The 6,471-nt window shown below is 36.4% G+C and overlaps 1 non-coding gene across 1 annotated transcript; it reads left to right on the top strand.

The window, feature by feature from the left end:
- Positions 1-4,970: 4,970 nt before the first annotated feature.
- On the top strand, positions 4,971-5,077 carry LOC132651671 (U6 spliceosomal RNA). Its single transcript, XR_009589254.1, has one exon. It is a non-coding gene; the product is annotated as a U6 spliceosomal RNA (small nuclear RNA).
- The last annotated feature ends 1,394 nt before the right edge of the window (positions 5,078-6,471 follow it).

The following is a 6,471-nucleotide window of genomic DNA, read 5'->3' as shown; positions in this document are numbered from 1 at the left end:
CCAGACTCCTTCAGATCCTCCTCCTTTGTTTTATGGAGAGCCTGTCTTTGGTTGGTGAAATATGCATTTTTTTCTCACTTGTCATAAAGCCCTTGGATGCAGTTTTTACAAGCCTTTGACTTAGTTTGAAAAAACACAAATTTACTCTTACACATCATTGACTTAGCTCCATATCAAATGGGGTTGTTTGAGATCTTTAATTTAAATTCATACAACAGCACTTGCATGCATTGAAGTTGTTGAGGAAGAATCTATAACAAAATGAAGACAGGCAAAGGCCCACAAACCCATACAGGCAAAGGCCCACAAACCCATACCCACCAAGCCAGCAAGTGTCTTAAGCACAGAGTCAAAGGTCAGAAAGCACCTCCTGAGGCTCCTTAATATATTTCAGGCTGTATTGGACAATTCTATCCTAGGTTTCTTGGCGAAGTCCAGGTCATGGATCTTATTTCTCCTCTCCAATGATAAATTTTTGCTAAACCAAATATCAGAAAGGAGATTCTGAACCTGAGTCCAATTAAATTCTGTTTCATAATATCATGACCAGATACCCTTACAGGAATCATAACAAAAACAGGTTGCTTAACAATTAATACGAATGAGCATTATTATCAGCACTAACACAATTAGTGAGATTGTAATACATGCATTCAATTGAATAGGTATCGTTGTTAAAATGTCTTAATACAGTGTTTCCAAATAGCAGTAAATAAGGAGGATTAACACATGCCAAAATGGAAGTATACTTGATGAATGTAGCAAATCTACTTGAATTCCCAGAGAGAATGCCTGTATATCCCAATGAAGCACCCAATTTCCATATATAGCTTTGCTAATTTTTATTTGAAGTCCTCCCAAGTCCACCACTAACTGCTTTTTCTAAAACAAAGGAATTTTGACTGTCTTTACATGAAGCCAAGTTCTTAATACCCTTAACGATAGAACAGTTCAATCCATGACTATAAATGTAGGGTCACTATCCCAGAAGTAGATGGTTGGCATTTCTACTATGTATCTTGTCCAAGTAACCATCAGTTAAGGACAAGTGCATTGATCCCCTTTTTCTCAGGGTGGGGAACTCATTGGAGATATAAGACTGTCATTCTTAACTCCAGTAGGAAGGGGAAATAATATCCCTCCAATATTCCACTTTACCTGGCTGCAAAGGGAGGCATGAGCTGCCACCCCAACTTTAGAGTAGTATGCATTCTGACCTATGACCTGGAGAGAGGTGACTGGTAAGCAGTCCTGATGAATATTCCCTCTGGTACAGCAAAGAGGATGACCTCTTCCTATTCCTGGCATTTTGAGAGTCAGTTTTACTTGTGTTCTTTCAAAAGCAGGAAAACATCAGCCAAGGGTCGATGATATAAACAAGGACATCTGCATCATCTCAGGAAAATCAATGTATTAGATGAAGATTAGTAATGTACATGCAATAAACAGTCATCTTGACCAGAGGGGTCTTCTTTAACATTATTATCATTGTTAGGAGAAAGCTCCTCATCCACTTGTCTCACCAGACATTCCAGTAACCATCGAACTGCATCAATATCCTGCAAAAAAAAAAAAAAACAAAAAAAAAACAAAAAAAAAAAACAAAAAAACAAAAAAAAACCACAGATCCTCATCTCCATATGAGTACAGGTTTTGGTCAATGCCATTGAATTCTTAAAGGATCCCTCCGTTTTACTTTAGCAAAAGTTTTCTTGGTTTTTGTATGCCAAAATCTATGTACTGCAGATTTACGATGCTTATTCAAATTTTAAAAATTCCAAATGAAATGAGCATGATTAAGATGATTCTTATTTTTCCAGGGGAGTAGCTTCCACTTCTTTGTTGTTTTTTTTTTTTCCTTTGGAAATAAATCTCAATTGTTTATTGGGCATGCTTGTCCTTGAGGGTTGTAAGGTATTTTAGTTATATGAGAAAGAAACTGTTTAAAAAACCTTTTAAATGTTTTGCTAGTATATCCTGTTCAATTGTCAGTTTTAAATTGCTTAGGAACTCCTAGATCATTAAAAGTTTGTAATCAAGGAGCAATAACATACGTTGCAGCTATTCCTGGTTGAGGAATGGCAAAATTAAATCCATAGTATGAATCTATGAAAAATGTATATATTTTAATTGTTTAAATTCAGGAATATGATTAAGATCCTTTTGCCAAATCTGGTTTGGAATCAGTCCTTTACGATTCACTTCCAAATGAGGAATAGGCTGAAACTGAGGACAATACTGCAATCCTTGATTATACTAGGGGCCTGTTCCTTAGTCAATCCATATTTAAGTCTCAAGGTTTGACTATTAAGAAATGCATATCAGGAGCATCCTGGGCTCTTTTTAACTGTGAACAATCAACTTTGGTGACTTTATCTGCCAATTCATTTCCTTTAGACAGGGGTCCTGGCAAATTAGAATGAGCCCTCAAATGGTCTATAAAAAAGGGAAAGGTTTTTTTTGTATCAAATTTTGAATTTGTAAAACTGAAATTTCAGCAAGTGATGTCTGAACTTGACCTGAACTCTGTAACCTAGGCAAAAACTGAGATATATATGCACTACCTGTAAAAATGTTCAAACACTGCTTATTAAAACTTTGAAACACAGCTAATAATGCAGATAACTCTGCTATTTGCGCAGATGTGTTAGACACTTAAAAGTATATTGTTTTTCTTTTATAAACATAAAAAGCATCACCAGATAATGAACCATCAGTAAATACTGTTAAAGTATCAACAATTAGGCTAACTTTTGTTTTAAATGGAAAAATTATAGATTGTACCTATAAAAACTGAATTAATTTGTTTTTCTGTGCCTCAAAAAGGTTGGACTCTATCATAAGAAGCTTGCATATGTTGAAATGCAACATTTATCAGATCTCTGACAAGTCTTATGTCCAGCAATTTTGAGTTATTCCTTTTACATTTATCATCTGCTCTAAGGTTCATCCTATAAAACAGGATGTGTTCATGTTATACACCTAGGACAAAAGAGTAGGTGTGTTTCCTGCTGTGGTACTACAGACAAACCCTCTAAATGTATTGTTAGTGTCAGGACTGCTTGCTCAGATGTGTCACATTACTACATAGGGTCTGAGGTAGTTTGGTAAGCACTAGTTCATGGCTACATAATGATTCTCTGCTATATAATGAGTTCTTTTTCAGCATGTGTTGTATTTGAATTCTTGATTTTAGCCATTTTGATAATGAAGATGAAATATCAGGGTCCTTTTAACTTGCATTTCCCTGATGGCTAATTACATTGCACATTTCTTTAAGTGCTTCTTTGCCATTCAATATTCCACTGCAGAGATCAAAAACTCAAGTGACAACATGTACTGGAGAGGCTGTAGACAAAGGGGAACCTCCTCAAGTGCGGGTGGGGACGTAAACTTTTACAACCACTGTGGAAATCAATCTGATGCTTTCTCAGACAACTAGTAAGAGTGCTTTTTCAAGATCCAGTTATGTCACTCCTAGGTATATATCCAAAAGAGACTCTAGTACACCATAAGGACATTTGCTCAACCATGTTGTATTTGTAATAGCCAGAACCTGAAAATAACCCAGATTCCCCACAACTGAAAAATAGTTACAGAAATTGTGGTAAATCTACACAATGGAACATTACTCAGCAATAAAAAACAAAACAACAACAAAAAACAAACAAGGAAATCATGGAATTTGCAGGTAAATGGTGGGAACTGGAAAGGATCATACTGAGTGAGCTATCCCAAAAGCAGAAAGACAGACTTAGTATATACTCACTCATATAGACATTTAATATAGGAAAAACCTACTGGAAGCTGTACACCTAAAGAAAGTAATCAAGAGGGAGGACTCTGGCTAAAATGCTCAATCCTGAAAGGCATAGAGAATGGTCATCAGAAGAAGGAGAAGACAGGAACACGTTAGGAGCCTACCACAGAGGTCCTCTGAAAGACTCTGCCCTGCAGATTATCAAAGCAGATACTGAGACTTATGGCCAACTGTTGGGCAGAGTGCATGGAACCTAATGAAAGAATTGGGAATAGGAAGATCTGGAAAGGACAGTAGCTCCACAAGGACAGCAACAGAACCAAAAGTCTGAGCACAGGAGTCTTTCCTGAGACTCATACTAGAAACAAGTATCATGCATGGAGATAATCTAGAAACCCTGCACAGATATAGCCCATGGCAATTCAGTATCCAAGGGGGTTCCATCATAATGGGAACAGGGACTGCCCCTGACATGAACTGATTGGCCTGCTCTTAGATCACCTGATATGGGTGCAGCCATACCAGGCCACAGAGAAACATATGCAACCACTCTTGATGTGACATGATAGACTAGGATCAGAAGTAAGGACAGGAAGCCCTATTCTAACAGTGGATTTGGGAATGGGCATGCATGGAGAAGGGAGAGGGAAGGTGGCATTGGGAGTGGACTGGTGTTATGGAGGGATAAAAATAAATAAAGTGTAATATTAATAAAAATATTAAAATATACAATTCCTTTTTTGATTTATATTGTAATTTTTTGTCCATTGAAGTACAGATGCCAATGAAAGTGACCAGAGAGAGTGGTGTCTCAGTCTCAGTCTCTGTCACTTAAAATCTTTATTTCTGTTGGTATTGGTCTATTTCTGAAACTGTCTCTCTAGCTCTTTCTCTCTCTGAGTCTTTAAGTCCCCCTCTCTCTGCATACGATTTGTGGTTCTGTGTGAAAAGCTCTCAGTTTTGGTGGACTACAACAAGATGACTATTTGCTGACGTGACATCCTGGATGGTCTGTGTAAAAATATTAGCAATGTCCCAATTAAACACTTTTTGTTCAAATATTTGCCCTGGTTAGAGAGCATTTTCACAGAAAATAATTCACTGAGGAATATCTGTGCATTTAAAAAATAATAATGGTGTCTGTGATAATGTAAAACTCACAAGTCAAGAACATGTGAATTTATTAATGACCATTAGAAAGAAATATGTGGTGCCTGCTTTAGCATCACATATGCTAATATCGGAATGATACATACAGTATTAGCATGCCCCCTTCACTAGAATGAAACACAAATTTGGGAAACATTCTTTTTCTTTGAGAAATTAAAGAAAACTCCAATACAGGAAATTGTGGAGAGAAAGAACTTAGGGAAGAAAACAGTAACTACAGAGGTAAGCATAAACAATAGAATTCAAGAGTTGGAAGAAAGAATCTCAGGTGTTGAAGATACAATGGAATAAATTGATGTATTTCTCAAAGAAAATGTTAAATATAATAAATTCCTGACACAGATCATCCAAGAAATTCAAGACAACATAAAAAGGCAGAATCTAAGAATAATAGGTATAGAGGAAAAAGAAGATTCCCTCCTCCAAGACCCAGAGAGTTTTTTCAACAAAATATTTGAAGAAAATTTCCCAGACTTTAAGGAGAGGCCAATAAGAATACAGAAGGCCTACAGAACGCCCAATAAATTAGTCCAGAAAAGAAAGTCTCCCCACCACATAATAATCAAAACAGCAAGTATACAGAACAAAGAAAAATACTACAAGCCACAAAGGTAAAAGCCCAATTAACAGATAATGACAAACCCATCAGAATCACACCTGACTTCTCAATAGAGAATATGAAAGCCAGAAAAGCCTGGAAGAATATCGTGCAGGCCCTAAGAAAACACAGATGTCAGCCAGGGTACTATCTCCAGCAAAACTCTCAGTCCTCATAGATAGACTGAGAAAACAAGATATTCAATGACAAAAACAAATTTCAACAATACCTTCACAAAATTCCATCATTACTGAAGACAGTAGAAGGAAAATACAACCCAAAAAAACTAGCTACTTTCAAGAAAACACAGAAAATAATTAACATCCCTACAATGAAACAAAAAGCAAATAAGCACAGAAACTTACTACCACAGTCAACATCAAAATGAAAGTAAATGACAGCCACTGGTTATTAAACTCTTCAACATCAGTGGACTGAATTCTCCAATAAAAAGACACAGACAAACAGAATAGAGGCATAAACAAGACCCAGCAATCTGTTGCATACAAGAAATACACCTAAGTCACAAAGGTACACATTATCTGAGGGTAAAGAGCTGGAAGATGACTTTCAAGCAAATGGACTCAAGAAGCAGCCAGGAATAGCCATTCTACTGTCAGATAAAGTAGACTTTCAACCAAAATTAATAAAAAGAGATGTGCAAGGACACTTTATACTCATTAGGGAAAAATTCCTCCAGGAAGGCATCACAGTCCTGAACATCTATGACCCAAATACAGGGTAACCACATATGTAAAAGAAACATTAATAAAATTTAAAATACATATAAATTCCCACACATTTATAGGCGGAAACTTCAACACCCATTCTCAACAAAGGAAAAGTCAACAAAATAAAAATTTAACAAAGAAACCATGTCTCTGACAAAGGTTATGAATCAATTGTACCTAACAGAGATTGGTAGAACCTCATACACAAACAC

This window comes from Meriones unguiculatus (assembly GCF_030254825.1).
Source record: "Meriones unguiculatus strain TT.TT164.6M chromosome Y unlocalized genomic scaffold, Bangor_MerUng_6.1 ChrY_unordered_Scaffold_23, whole genome shotgun sequence".
In the NCBI taxonomy this organism is placed as follows: domain Eukaryota; kingdom Metazoa; phylum Chordata; class Mammalia; order Rodentia; family Muridae; genus Meriones; species Meriones unguiculatus.
The sequence above is the reverse complement of the archived record's forward strand: the minus strand, read 5'-3'. Positions and strand labels throughout refer to the sequence as shown.